The sequence below is a fragment of the Tamandua tetradactyla genome, chromosome 4 (genome assembly GCF_023851605.1).
Source record: "Tamandua tetradactyla isolate mTamTet1 chromosome 4, mTamTet1.pri, whole genome shotgun sequence".
Taxonomy (NCBI): domain Eukaryota; kingdom Metazoa; phylum Chordata; class Mammalia; order Pilosa; family Myrmecophagidae; genus Tamandua; species Tamandua tetradactyla.
Genome location: NC_135330.1, coordinates 46297327 through 46313044, shown reverse-complemented (window position 1 = coordinate 46313044; position 15718 = coordinate 46297327). Strand labels below are relative to the sequence as shown.

The 15718-nt window shown below is 33.5% G+C and overlaps 1 long non-coding RNA gene across 1 annotated transcript in view; it reads left to right on the top strand.

The window, feature by feature from the left end:
* Positions 1-5817: 5817 nt before the first annotated feature.
* LOC143678924 (uncharacterized) overlaps positions 5818-15718 on the top strand; it is a 38391-nt gene continuing 28490 nt past the window's right edge. Inside the window, exons 1-2 of the long non-coding RNA XR_013173479.1 lie at positions 5818-5958; positions 6383-6446. This is a non-coding gene — a long non-coding RNA (uncharacterized LOC143678924). The remainder of the gene's footprint in view (positions 5959-6382; positions 6447-15718) is intronic.

Sequence of the window (15718 nt, the reverse complement as noted above, 5' to 3'; positions counted from 1 at the left end):
AATATAATAAAATATCATGCATAATTATTTTTATTTGTGTTTTGTAAAGCACAATTATATCATTTGTTAAGTTTCATATAATTAAAGATTTCTTGAAGGAGTTTTTCTACTTGCTAATGTCAAAAAATTCATATCATTCTGTCCATTTAAATAGCATCGTTCAAATTTCATTTTGTATTTTTTGAAGGTCTCTAAAAACATGTAGGTAATAGTCACTCATAGTAAAGTTTTGAAATAAGGAAGATAAATGCCTTTTCTCTTTTTTCTATTAGTCAGAAATATATTTTTGAAAACTGAATTGAAGACATATTAAATATATGTTTATCAGGAATTATATTTTACTGATTTACATAACAAACCAAATAAAACCACAAGAGCTAATAACAAAAATTTTCAACATGATTTAAGGATGGAGATACACAGACTACACCAGGGCAAGGATAGCAGTACTAGGGGATGAAATGGGGAGCATACCTTTCATTAGACACACTTAGACAAGGCAATGTTAAAGATTCAATCAATGTGACTCACAAAAGATGCATTTAAGTCACAATCCATGTTTTGAAGATGAGATTTATAGGTAGAGCTTTGAAGATGTTATTTTTATGAGCTCATTTGTGAATATGAGCTTCAAAGATCTTAGCCAGATGAGGCCAACTTGAATCAGAGTGGGCCTTAATTCATATGCAGCAGGTTTTTTAAACAAAGGAAATTTGGAGGCAGAAGTCCATAGAAGCCAAAAGCAAGAAGCCAGCAGTCAGTGGAAATCAGAGAGGCAGATTCAAGGAGAGATTGTCATGTTTCAGGTGACTGGCAGAACGATACCCACTCCAGGAGAAAGCAAGCCCTGCCAATACCTTAATGTTGTACTTCTTGCTTCCAAAACAATAAATTCCTTTTGCGTAAGCCAACCCATTTGGTGGTATTTGTCATAGCAACTTCAGTAAACTTAGAGGGACATGCAAAGTAAAAAAGTGAGCTTAAATAAATTTCCACAAGTGAATGTATATGTTCTAATTTTGATATCAGAAATGAGGAGAAACATTGAAGGAAAATCAGTAGAATTTGTGTGTCATAGGAGATTAAGGTCCATCTGGATTCAATTTCACCTCATCCAAATAAGTTCACACCCACAGGACTGGGGGTTAGGATTTGAGCATGGCTTTGTGAGGAACATGATTTAATTTACCACACCAAGTAAGCAGACATTGGATAAAAAAATCATAAATTTCTTACTGTGCCTGTCTCATGATATCAAAATATATTTGGAGCAGCCCTGAAAAGATTTAGTTGGAACAGAAGAGGAAATCAGCAATAAAGTACAAAGAACAAGGACTTTAAATCAGGTTGGCTAGAATATATGCTAGATGTATCATTAATTCTCTGTGTTAACAAAATGCAGAAGATAATTATGCCAAAGTATTATTAAAGATTAAACAAGAACATATATTACAGAGTGAACAAATACGTGCTCCAAAAATTATATTATATAATTGACTAAATATGTTCAATTGAGAAATTAATAACCCATCAGAATGTTAGATAATTAGTTTATCTCATAAATTAATGTATCTATTCAATCTACATGTAGACTTTTATTTCCAAAGCACAGGCGCTGAAGTTAAAGTATACAGTGCCTGATTATAATAGGGTAGACAAATAGAAAAACAGTATAAATAAATAGAATGGTGATATAAACATGCTGTAATAATAAATAACCCATATCAAGATAGAATAATAAAATATTAAGTCATTAATGACTTTTTACTCCAAATTATTCACATTCCAATTTCTTATTAATGTACAAAACACATAGAAACGTTTATATAAGTATAATGCTTATCATGTTTTGTAGAGGATATACATGCAATTTCTTAGTTTTTGCAAGAGTTACTTTTCTTTTTTTTGCATGGGCAGGCACCAGGAATCAAACCCAGGTCTATGGGATGGCAGTTGAGAATTCTGCCTGCTGAGCCACCGCGGCCCCCCCAAGAGTTACATTTTTTAAATCAATTTCAGTGACCTTTGAGCTTTCTGTAGTTTGTCCTGCAGAAAAAGAGATAAAATTTTATTTTTGTTAAGGTTCATATCACATGAGGGCAGTTAACTTTGTTTTCCAAATGTTTGTTTTCTAAGGATAGCATTTTATCAACCTTGTGGGTATTATTTTACATTTCATTGAGAATTTCAAATACCTTAAACTTTATTTAAAGGATAAATCTAAGCATTCCCATATGAACACATTTTTATCAAAACAGGAAGCTAAATTCATTATGCTTATACTCAAAATCTGCAGAAGAATATTAGTGGAAAAAGAACATTACAAAACAAACAGGAACTAGTAAAGCTCCTACTTTGAATCAATGTCTTAAAAAACCTTTTCTGCTACGCTCAGTGCCAAATCATTTTACCAGGTAAATCTAGACTTATTATTGGAACTCAGTTTCTATTTAATATTTTAAGTTCATTTTACTCTACATTGAAAAGTTATTTTAATTCACATTTTAAATCACATGTTACAAACAAGGCCTCTCAAATCAGTCAGCATTCTGTCTGCATCAAGTACTGAATAGGACAGTGAGGTCCTTATAATACCCTTTAGGTCTGCATTTAATTATTGCTTTAGGAATTTTAAGTTTAATCATAAAATATTGTTGGAATTTGAAAATAGTCTTTTTAGGTAATCAATTATTAATCAATTATTTAGTCTATTAAATTCCATTATAAAAAACTTTTAAAAATGCTATAATTTTTACCATGTCCAAATAGATATTGCTTAACAAAGGCTTAAGTGGTACCTTTCAAACCTTATGGAAAGCAATCATATCCAGAAAGGTAATATTCTGGGAATATCTTTGATTCCAATCCCAAGTGTCATATTTCTTCTATATGCAATGTAAAAATTAATCAATTGCATAAATAATATAAAAATGCATGTTTATTGTAATAAATGAAAATAAAATAAAACTATACAATAATATATGGAACAAAAACATATCATCCTACTTGAAAGTTAACAGAGTATATATCATCTTATAGAGACTACTTGGAGCTTAATATTTGGGCATGTTTTAATAAAAACTCCATAGATGTTAGAAAAAAAGATATTAACTTGTTTTTAGTCAATACTTCTATCTATTTATGTCTACATACAACTTAGATTAAATTTAATAATTGTGTCATCCTAATTGTTTGTAATCTGACACTTAATTGTGTTTTATGACAGGTTTATGTTGAAAACACATGAAAAGATGGTCAACATCATGAGCCATCAAAGCAAATCAAATGCAAATCAAAACCATAACGATATACCATTTCATACCTGCTATTATTTTGTTAATATAAAATATATCTCTTGTACCCATTTAATGGTATCTCACCTTGAATTCTAAAAATACTATTGTCATTACCACTCCTTTTTGATACTATTCTTTTGTTATGACTTTCATTAATTTTTTAATTGCTTAGTCTTTGTATTTTAGATATGACTTATCAAGCTTCAAGAAATTTGATTTTGAGTTTTAAATATTTTAATCATGGACTTAATGTCTGAAATCCAAGTCCTTCCTTTTTATAAAATCATTTTTATGATAGATTTATTATCACTTTCAAGATAGTTTTCTTCTGATTATTAATTCCATTTCTTTAGTCACTAATTATTCTGTTTTTCAAATTTGTTATATTTTTATTGATAATTAAATATTATTTAAATATTGATAATTGGAGGAACATTTTTGGGCCTCCACTTTAAGTCAGACACTGTGCAAGTCCCTGAGTGTAAACTGGATAATCTAAGTGATAATCTCCATTTTTCTGGCAAAGAGTGAAGGTTCTGAATTCAGCAGTATGATCTTATGCTTTTGGAGGAAGTTCTCCAAGAGCACACAAGTTAGTTATTCAGCTGTTCAAACTAATTATTTCCAGCAACAATTAGTTACCACAAAACTTCTCCATTCCTGGGGAATTAAGTGTGGCATTTCCTGTGCTTGTTCCCAGTTTTCAGATACCAGGGATTTTTTTTTTTTCCTTTTTTTCTTTCGTGTATGTGTTTTTGGGTGTTATCTTTGTTCTGCTCGTGCGCTTCAGTTTACTTCAGCTCCTGCTCCACTTGTCTGTGTTGCTCTGCCTTTGAGTGTTGTGATAAGTTTTCCATTTCATTTATAAATAGAGTTAATGGTAAGCCTGTGGATTGGGAATGGCAGTGGGGTGGGTAGGAGAAATACTGCTGTCAAGCATCAATATGTGTTGGATAGAATACCAAAGGAGAACAGACTAATCCATTATTCTTTGTGTTATTTGATACTCTACATACTGTAAGTGAATATCTCTGTGGCTTCTTTAAAATCAAAATATTATCATGTCATGTATAGAAGACAATATTCACTTCCCATGTGTGTGTCCAATGTCACAGTTTTGTTTGTTCTGGTTTCTTTATAATTTTAAATCAGCCTTCCTCATTATCTTGAAGGAACTCCTGTTTTGTTAACCAGTGCCACCATATTTGTGCTGCAAATATTGCCCTGTCTTTTCAAGTGGTTTGGATTCAAGAGCAATGTAGATCCATGTAGTAAGGGTTTTGTCTTGATTATCAAATTCTTTTAAATTTTTGTTTTTAAAATTAAAAATGTAACATGATTTACTTTTAGAAATAGAATATGGACATTTTAAGAAAATGAGCTAACACAAAATTCAAAGTTCTTAAAATATATTTAAAAGTAATAAAAATTAATCTACTTCAGTATGGGAATATTTTAATTTAATTGCCTTAGGAATGAAATAGCAAAATAAGTATTAATGATGACTAGGAATGCCATAGTTTTGATTGGGTCTTATTGCTGATGACTTTGGAATACAATGTCTTGATTTTCTTTCAGAGCATATGTTAAGTGGCAGACCCAATCTAAGGTAACTCACAATGAGGCACATACCTATATAATTCCTTGCCCTTGAGTGTTGGCAGAACCTTGTCTTGTTTTTAACTAGCATAATATGTCAAATGTAATGGACTTTCACTTAATTATGTCATGTTATGTGGCAAAAGTGATGGGTTAGCACTCCCTTGATTATATTACAATATATGACTCTATCTTTGGAGACTGGAGCAAAAGGTATTTTCTATCCTGCTGACCTTGAAGAAGTAAATCACCATGTTAAGAGCAGCCTTTGGATAGGGTCTCACACAGCAGGGAGCTGTGGGTGGTGTCAAAGAACCGAGGGCAGCCTGCAACCATCATCCAGTAAGAAGCTAAAACCACAAGTAAATGAACTTTGCCTACCACCTGAATGTGCTTGGTAGCAAATTTTTCCTAGTCAAGCTTCCAGATGGCAACCCATCCGATTGATACCTTGACTGCAGTTTTGTGAGATCCTGAACAATTTACTCAATTAAGCTGTTTCTGGACTTCTGATCCACAGTAATTGTTAGGTAATAAATATGTGTTGCTTTAAGTCACAAAGTTTGTGGGAATTTGTTACATTGCTGTAAGCTAATGCATACGGTATTTTAAAGTTTTAATGGAAAGTTTAAAGTTTGGTAATGGAAAGTACCTTCAAGACCAATCCAAATTCTTAGTGAATAATTATAATTTTCAAGTATTATTCATAAAATGGCTACTATATTTTAAAATTATTTCAACAATGACTGCCAATTTTCTCAGTTGTGTAACAGAATAATACTTATGTCACTAAACAAGAAAGAGAAAACTGAAAAGAATGAAGTATGGGTTGTCATGGGAAAAGTGGGTATGGGCTATTATGATGCAAATAAATTGATGACTTTTAATGTGTATATATTGAGATTCCTGTGAAATCTCAAAAACATATGATGAGTGTCAACCAAGAAATAACAAACAAAAGCTGCAAGGCAATGAGGGCATTTATTTGGGCTCTTAGAATTGTAATTCTGAGAGCACATATTCAGGTAACAACCCAAACTGCAACTCGTCTTGACATTTCCAGGTAAGGGTTTTTAAAGAAAAAGAAAAAGTGTTCAATTGTTTGTAGTTGGTGGATTTGGAGTACTCTGATTGTCCCTCTGGTTAGATAGGTTTACTGAGTTCATTACTTTGTGGTTTATGGTGTCTGGATGTCCTTAAGATTTTGAGAAACATTGTTTCTTGAGACTTTGCATACTTTGGCCATTTGAGATATCTGGCTGAGATTTGCTTAAGAGTAAGCTCCAGAATGACTCTATCTTATTTACCTTTTTTTCTACGTTATTAATGCAGAATCCAAAATACATTTTTATATGTTGGAGGCTGGTAACACCAGACAACGAAAGACATAATGAGTAAAATATGAAAACAATATGAAAGTTGTCAGTTCAACAACACAATTATGACAATAGTATGATCATATATGTCTCATTTTAATCCTGCCTCAGTGATGTGCCTTCTGGTAGAGAGTCAAACTGAGCCTGAGCAAGAAACTTCAGTTGATAAGTGGAGGTAAGTTGAGAAAACTGAATCCTATGGTGCTTATGACATTTTCAGTAACTTTGCAGATACTAAGTATAAAGTGAGATAATTTGTAAAACAGTATGAAATAATGAGCATTAACATTGACATATAAAAATAAGGATTAAAATAAAATTTTAGTTCTAAACTTAGGTTTCAACGATACTGTTTCTAGTATTTTCTATGTATATCTCATGTCACTTCACTGACTAACTGCTGACGTCTTAATCCATTGCCATCTCCCCTCTACCCTCTGCTTTCTGTCAGAATACTTACTTTGCTCAAGTGTTGCCTCCCGGCCAGAGGGACATCTGTGCCTGGGAATAAAGTAATTCCCCTATTTCCCCTGTCTTGAGAAGTTGCAGGCATTCATGAGGCTAAGCCTTTCTATAAGCTCTTTTACAAGCTCTGTTGAGCAAACAGAGGGTAAAATTGTTGTTTACCCTCGGGCTGGAGGGAGTAAAACTTCTTGGAATATCGCATGCAGAAGTTTCCGAGAAGATTGCCCCCTGTCAAGGAGGTAGGGAGGAAGCGGGTGTGACCTGAGGGTGGTGACCCGCTTGATAAGGGAATCTCTGAGGATGCAAAAGGGAGGCAAGAAAACAGAATAAAGGTCTTACTCCCAAGAAGCAGGGAGCCCTGAGTGATGGAACCATACTTGTCTCCTGAGTGCTGATTTCTTAAGTCAACCTCGACGCCCCTCTCCTGACTCGGCTTCAAGAGCCGGACGCGGCACTCAAGGTGGCAATATTACAAGTTAAAGAATCCCATGTCCCTAAAACTGGCCATGTAACTCAATATTGGCGAAGATAATATAAATTGTAGTATAATGAGTTAGGCTTCTGGTTGAGCTCATTTCTGATGGAAAGGAACAGATTTAACAGGAAGCAAAATCATGTTCTATAGATGAAAGCTAAAACCACACATTGAAGGGAAACAGAACAGAGATCTGTAAGGGCCCTGGGTCCTTGGTTAATTTCCTCATGAAGTTCTTATTATTCATTGTACATGAGTCTATAACAATCATTGAAATGAGTATATGAGTTTTATTTTGTCCTAATCTGTAACAAGACTTCTTGACATATGTTAATCTAAAATTAAGATTTTAGATTTAGTAAAATTAATCTATATATTTTAGCAACTTTTGTCTGATTCTGTAAAAGGCAGCTTGTTGTAACCTTGCTGTTAATGAATTTAGTACTTGTTAGTAGTGTGCTGCAAGTAGCAGAAACTAAAATGTAAAATGAGCTATGTAAAGAGAAGGAAGTTTGGAAAGAGGGGGCCAGATATTGCAAGTTGATAAGACAGAACCTTTTTTATGCTTTAGCAGAGGATTTGAAATAATATACATAAAAGGAGAAACATTATATCAGTTTTAAAAATTAATTCCAAAAAACAAGCCTATTACCTGGATCTGTTTTTCATACATTACAGAGTCTGGAAGGAACTAAATTGATTTAAAACAAACTAAAAACAATGATTTGGTTATGAAAACAAGCAATTCCACTGCTCAGTAAGAGATTTGGAATCACTCTATCCCTTTTGCCCAAGGTTAGAGATCAAGGATATATTATTTGTATGGACAATATAAGCTGTTATCATAGATGCAAATACTAAAAAGAACAAAGATCTGTTTTCTTCTCACCATATTTACACATCTAAATCTTTCAGAAGCAAGAAGCAGACTTGAGTGATGGGGCTATATTAACTCTTGGTAGGCTTAAGTTATTCAAATAGATGGTAAGTTGTGAACAGAGGTAATTTAAGTTTTCATATAACCACTTTGTTGTGCTTGTCAGAAAAATGGGCACCAAGGTAGGAAAAATATCATATGAAAATAACAGACTATGAAAAAAAAAGAAATCTAGATGAGATTGAAACATTAAAATTAAACTAAAGACTCAAAAGTAGAATAAAATTGGGAGGCAGTAAAGAGTGAAATGATCCTATGGAAATTTTAATGACTGATGTTAAGAGCACACTTGAGAGAATAAGAGTGCATAGGCCAACAAGCCAACAAGTTGAAAGAATGAGAGAGAGAGATGATGAAACAAAGAGTCAATTGGAAATTGCAATGTTTCAAAGGAGTAATTGGAATAAAAACTGAAATCAAACTCAAAATCGAAGGAAATTGTAGTGAGCTGAAAATAGTGCCAAGTTTGCATATTTAAGAGTAATTAAAGGGGAAAAAAAAAGGGAAAACAGAACCTAAACACTTTCTGGGCACTTTTATTTCTTGAAATAGACACCTCAATAACCTGAAAATCCACCTTCTAGAAAAGGCCTTAGGAACACTGAATAAAATATCTGAAACTTACTTTAGACTCAGAGCTAAATTTGAAAGATTTTTAGAGAAATACTCATTGGCAATAAAAAGTGGAAAGTGGGGAACGGCATGTCAGCTGCACTGAGGGCTCCACGATGGGCTCAGGGAATGATTGTCAGTCAAAGAAACAAAGGCATTTTAAAGGCAAATATTTTTATTCTAGTAAAGCCAACATAAGGAAAGGTGCACACATTGATGAATTTTTGCAAAGTGCTATAAACACGAACAATTACCTGCCTGATAAAGAAAAAGAACATTACATGTGCCTATAACCAGTCATTACAATCCACAAAGGAAACTTGAATACTATTATCACAGATCATTTTGTCGATTTTTGAATGTTAAATTAATGAACCAAATAGTATGTTTTCTTTTGTATTTGGCTTCCTTTGCTCACTATAATATTTAGGAGTTTCAACAAGTTTATTGTGCATAACTGTGCTACACTCTTCTTGTATTTGCATATTATAAATTAATTATTGCTTTTATTGTAAGTGATGATTTGAGCTAGATTTTTGGCTGAGTATAATGTTGCTGCAAGCATTCTTGTGCGTTTCTCTTTGCAAGCATATTTCTGCACTTCTATTGGTTCTATAAATATACTCCTATACATAGGAGTAAACATGCTGCATTATAGAGTATGGATATGTTCAAATTGAATAGATTCAGCCAAAATATTTGCCTTTTGTGTTATCTTCATAATTCCATTGGTAGCGTATGAAAGTTTCAATTATTTCATGCCCCCACGATCATTTAACACTTTCAAACCTCCACTCTTCCCAGTGTATGTGTAAAGATATCTCTTTCTGGATTTACTTTGCATTTACTCATTGCCAGTGAGATTATGCATCTCTTTATTTTATCCATTATGCATACTTAATTGGCCATTTGGATATTCCAAAGAGGAAATTTACAAAGAATAAAGTGTCTTTCACGATTTCTGCTCATTATTTTATTGGATTTCTGCATTATTCTGCTTACCTTGTGGCTTGCTTTTTGCTTTCTTTATGTTGTCTTTTGGTTAAAATCTTTTGATGCATTAAAAAAATTCTTTGAAAGAAAAAAATTCCTTCACAGTCCATGTTTATTGTGTCCAATTTACTGTCTTTGCAGTATATAAACTCACAATGATTATAACCCTTTTACTCTTCTAGAATTTTCATTGTCAGCCTGAAATTACTTTTTGTATATGGTATAATCCACATTGACACTGAATTAACCAAGTAGTATTTTTCTTTTTTTGAAAATAGAATTCTTTCCTCACTTCATTGCAGTAGAAACTTGGTAATAAACAAGTTACCATATGTGAGAGAATCTTTGAATTATTTAGTTTCGCTGATCTATTTGGTTATTGATCTACAGATGATTTTATACTGTCTTAATAACTTTAGCTCCATAATAAGTATTTTCACTGTTATTTGATAGAATATGTCCTCCAAATTTATTTTTCTTCTTTGCATTTGAAAGGATTCTTCCTGGACTTTTTATCTCCATATAAACTTTAGAATCAGTGATTTCCACACACACACATACAGTCACTGAAAAGTTAATAGGAATTGGATTGAATCTGTACATACATTTAGGGTTCAGCAGGTTTGTAATATAGAGTATTCCAATCCATAAATAGGTCACATAATTCCACTTAGGTCTTTACTATCAACAATAATGCAAATTTTCTACTTAGTGATCTTGTACATTTTTGTTAAAGCTACTTCCAAGAATCTGATGATTATTTTGCTGCTATAAATATGAATTTAAACTTTTTAAAAAATATTTATAGTTAGACTGTAGAAACATTTTATTTTAGTTTACTTTGGCCTCATAAACAGCAATTTAGGTAAATTCACTTATTGACTAATAGTATCTGAAGTCTTAGAGAGGTTTTAATGCAGATAAGCTTATCAATAACTAATGAGAATTTAAAGTTGAAAGAAACGGTCTGACCAATCTCCTAAAGCCCATATGAAAGACATGATCTGTAATGAAGAGGTATAATTACTAGAAACATTAGTCTTGACCCACATGAAAAATACAACCAGTAGAAAGAATATTTTTGCAATTTTATTTTAAAATATTATTTACATAATTGAAATTTGAGTTATCATAGCCTCAAGCAGAGGCAAAGATAATTTCAAATATTGGTTATACAAATTACACATGCTATGAAAGATTTGCTTTGTGATTTAGGTTGTTTTATAATATCTAGAAAAAGAAATCAGCCAAATTCTTGCTACTGCCATATAGAATGATGGCCAATTTAGAAGAGATTACTCAGACTCACTCCTGCTTCACGTTCTTCCTATCTGCTGTGCCCAAAAGAATGTGTTTCATTTCTTTAGAATTATTAAAAATATCCACATTAAATAAGACAGCATATTTTACTTGTTTTACAATGTTTCAAAAATACTTCACTTTTTCCACAATCTTTTAAAAATTTCCCTTGTATTTTAGACTTAGTTCACAAAATATAAAGAGATAAAAGCATATCAAAGGGATATGCATGATTTGCCAAAGTTTGTGCAGATGTTTTCCTTTTAAATTATCATCTGGAAATTTGCTGCTTACTATGTGGTATAATTTCAAAAATCAGTCTTTTGCAAAAATTTGCTACCCTACAGCATGCTGATATTATAATTTTTGCTAATATGCCTAGCAAGCTCAATAGAAAACAATAGTCAGATATCAGAAATACAGAAAATATAATAATAATAGGGACCATCACTGTAAATGAAATGATACCAGAAGGAGTTAATTTTTTTCAATGGTTTTCAATTCAGATTGTGCATGTGAATCTTGGCTTGTTATAGAAAGTGACTTGTGAATAAATAACTTATGACTACAATGAAAACAAAACCGATTCATTTTGGAAAGTGATTAAATCAGTTAAGTTATTTCTTTAATTTATGTAAGAATCTTTTAAAGGGCGATAAAACAGTAGTTCATTGGTCATATTTTCACCTGCCATGGGGGAGACCCCGGTTCAATTTCTGGCCCATGTACTTCCCCAAAATACAAGCAAACAAACAAACAGACAAATCAATAAATGGTGCAGCAATAACATGGAAAAAGAATGAAATGTGGCCCCAGCCATACAGCTTACAAAAATATTTTTTTTCAAAATATTCAACATCATTGTTAAGAATATAAACTATTAACTTTGGCAATTTCTAATTGAATCTGTTTCTAGGTAGTTATTAGGAAAGTACCAAAGTGTAACGTTCAATTTTTTAACACAATTAATAGAAATTAATATTAGTTGTCAACAAAGTTAGATAGAAAAAATAGAAAACAATAGGGAATGTTTTAAAGTAAATAACAAATAAATGAAAATAATGAAAAATCAACCACATAACTTAGGACTACATAAGAGGAGGTTCAGAAGAATATTTTGAAATTTAGAAAAAGCATTCCTTAAAATTAAGTGTCCAACAATGTAGATTTACAGAGAGCCAGAATTATCAAACCCCAAGAACAATCGTTTTTCAAGAGTTAGGATTTTGTTTTTATGTTTTCTATATAGCTTGGATAGATGGCAGTGAGTATACCACTCAATGGAGTATAGGCTGCTTCTTACAAATAAAACAACTTTTGTTAAACTTAAATTTTCCATTATCACTCTTGGTTTATTGATCGTTATAACTTTGTTTTGTATTTATATAGATGTGTTAAACTGCATTTCAGTTGATAGAATTTTAAATTATAATTACATTTTACTAATCTCTTTTGATAATTAAAATTTTTTCAGAAAACACCACACAAATGAATTGATCAAATAGCCTTTGTTTCATAATATATACTTATATAAAAAACACATGAATAAAATAACTATACTATTATATATTTTACCTCTGTCATCTTAATGTTCTTAAAATTCAAGTTTACAAGACTTACAGTATATTTAAATATTTTCAGTTTTTAAAGAACTTATAATTTTAATAAATTACCTTGATTTAACAATTTCTTTCATTAATATACAGTCACCAATACCTCAGTCAAGTCACAGTTTACTATAGGCTAAAATTGTTACCACTTAATTTGAATCTATTTGTAATGGATTTCTAACACGCTAGTGCATTTATTAATTTAGTGGCTACTATATGAAATTATCAAGAATGTATTAGAAAACACTAATAATTTTAAATGTTAGGTAACATTTCTAATATAGCTCATTTAGTTTTTTATATATATTGCTCTTGTAGATTTGAGTAAAAATTTCCTCTAAACCTTTCCAAAATCCAGGTGTTGATCAGTGATGTATGTCTCAGATGGGAAATACACAGAATTACTTTAATTGCCATGAGTAATCATTAAATAAACTGAGATATGCTTACAGAAGGAATTGATTTTACATTAGCAAAACCATGTCTCCTTACCTGAATCATTTTCTCTTTGTTTTGCCAAGTTTATTTTCCCCTCATAGGTTTATTCTAGCATTTAATATTTTTAAAATCTAATGGAGGAATAATGATATCTATTTTGGATATGCTCAGAATAATGACTTTAATCCTTCTCCTCTTTCCTCTGCTCTTTGCCAGTTTATTATTTTCGGCTCACTGTAGAGTAATGCAAAGGTGTTCTAGAATGAATATTGAAATAGTATTTCTTTTCACATCAACTTTGCCCACTGTGATGGTAGAAGCATTTTTTCCACCAAGACTTTTCATTTAATCTTATTGATCATTAAATATTTAAGGTCTTGACTTCCGGAGAAGATGGCGGCTTAGTAAGATGCACGGGTCTTAGTTCCTCCTCCAGAACAGCTACTAGGGAAGTAGAAACGGTACAGAACAGCTCCCAGAGCCATGACAGAGACCAAGAAGACAGCATACCCCATTCTGGAATGGCTGACTGGCTGGGAGAACCCACTGCGGTGAGATCACCAAGGGACGTGAGCTTCCCCGGGCCGGGGCGACAGGCGGCCGGAGTCCCTCCCTCTCTCCTTCCCAGGCCGGCTGGGAGATTTGGACAGGCGATCTCCTCAAGCCACGGCGGCTTGCGCTCCCCCCACGTGCGGCCCCCAGTCCAGCTGGGAGAATTGGATCAGAGATCCCCCAAGCCCCGGAGACCAGCGACCGGGGTCCGTTCCAAACATGTGGCTTCCTGGCCTGGCTGGGAACTGTGGATAGGCACTCCCACAAGCCGCGGTGACCGGCGCCGCCCCACCACGCTTGGCGCCCCAGGCCAGCTGGGAAATTTGGACAGGCGCTCCCCCAAGCCGCGGAGGCTGGCGACCCACCCCACCCGCGGATTCCCGGGCCAGCTGGGAGATTCAGATTGGCACTCCCCCAAGCTGCTTCGGCTGGCGACACTCCCCTACAGCGAGAGTTTTCCAAAGTTAAAGGAGCCACAGCATCTTTTACTGGTGGGACCTGCAGGCAGACGAGCGCCACGAGCACCACCTACTGCGCAGGATAAGAAAAACAGAGCCCAGAGATTTCACAGAAAAAATCTTTCAACCTGCTGGGTCCCACACCCAGGGAAATCTGATTAAATGCCCAGATGCCAGCAGAAGATAATGGATCACACTCGGAAAATTGAAGATATGGCCCAGTCAAAGGAACAAACCAATAGTTCAAATGAGATACAGGAACTGAGACAACTAATGCTGAATATACGAACAGAAATGGAAAACCTCTTCAAAAACCAAACCAATAAATTGAGGGAGGACATGAAAAAGACATGGGCTGAACAAAAAGAAGAAATATAAAAACTGAAAAAACAAATCACAGAACTTATGGGAGTGAAGGACAAAGTAGAAAAGATGGAAAAAACAATGGATACCTACAATGGTAGATTTAAAGAGACAGAAGCTAGAATTAGTGAATTGGAGGATGGAACATCTGAATTCCAAAAAGATACAGAAACTATAGGGATAAGAAAGGAAATTTGAACAGGGGATCAGGGAACTGAATGACAATATGAAGCGCACAAATATACGTGTGGTGGGTGTCCCAGAAGGAGAAGAGAAGGGAAAAGGAGGAGAAAAACTAATGGAAGAAATTATCCCCAATCAAATTATACCCAATCAAAAGGCATAGACTGGCAGAATGGATTAAAAAACAGGATCCTTCTATATGCTGTCTACAGGAAACACATCTTAGACCCAAAGATAAACATAGGTTGAAAGTGAAAGGTTGGGAAAAGATATTTCATGCAAATAACAACCAGAAAAGAGCAGGAGTGGCTATACTAATATCCAACAAATTAGACTTCAAATGTAAAACAGTTAAAAGAGACAAAGAAGGACACTATCTACTAATAAAAGGAACAATTAAACAAGAAGACATAACAATCATAAATATTTATGCACCAAACCGGAATGCCCCAAAATACATGAGGAATACACTGCAAACACTGAAAAGGGAAATAGACACATGTACCATAATACTTGGAGACTTCAATTCACCACTCTCATCAATGGACAGAACATCGAGACAGAAGATCAACAAAGAAATAGAGAATCTGAATATTACTATAAATAAGCTAGACTTAACAGACATTTGTATGACATTACATCCCACAACAGCAGGACACACCTTTTTCTCAAGTGCTCATGGATCATTCTCAAAGATAGACCATATGCTGAGTCACAAAGCAAGTCTTAACAAATTTAAAAAGATTGAACTCATACACAACACTTTCTCAGATCATAAAGGAATGAAGTTGGAAATCAATAATAGGCGGAGTGCCAGAAAATTCACAAATACGTGGAGGCTCAACAACACACTCTTAAACAACGAGTGGATCAAGGAAGAAATTGCAAGAGAAATTAGTAAATATCTCGAGGTGAATGAAAATGAAAACACAACATATCAAAACCTATGGGACGCAGCAAAGGCAGTGCTAAGAGGGAAATTTATTGCCCTAAATGCCTATATCAGAAAAGAAGAAAAGGCAAAAATTCAGGAATTAACTATCCACTTGGAAGAACTGGAGA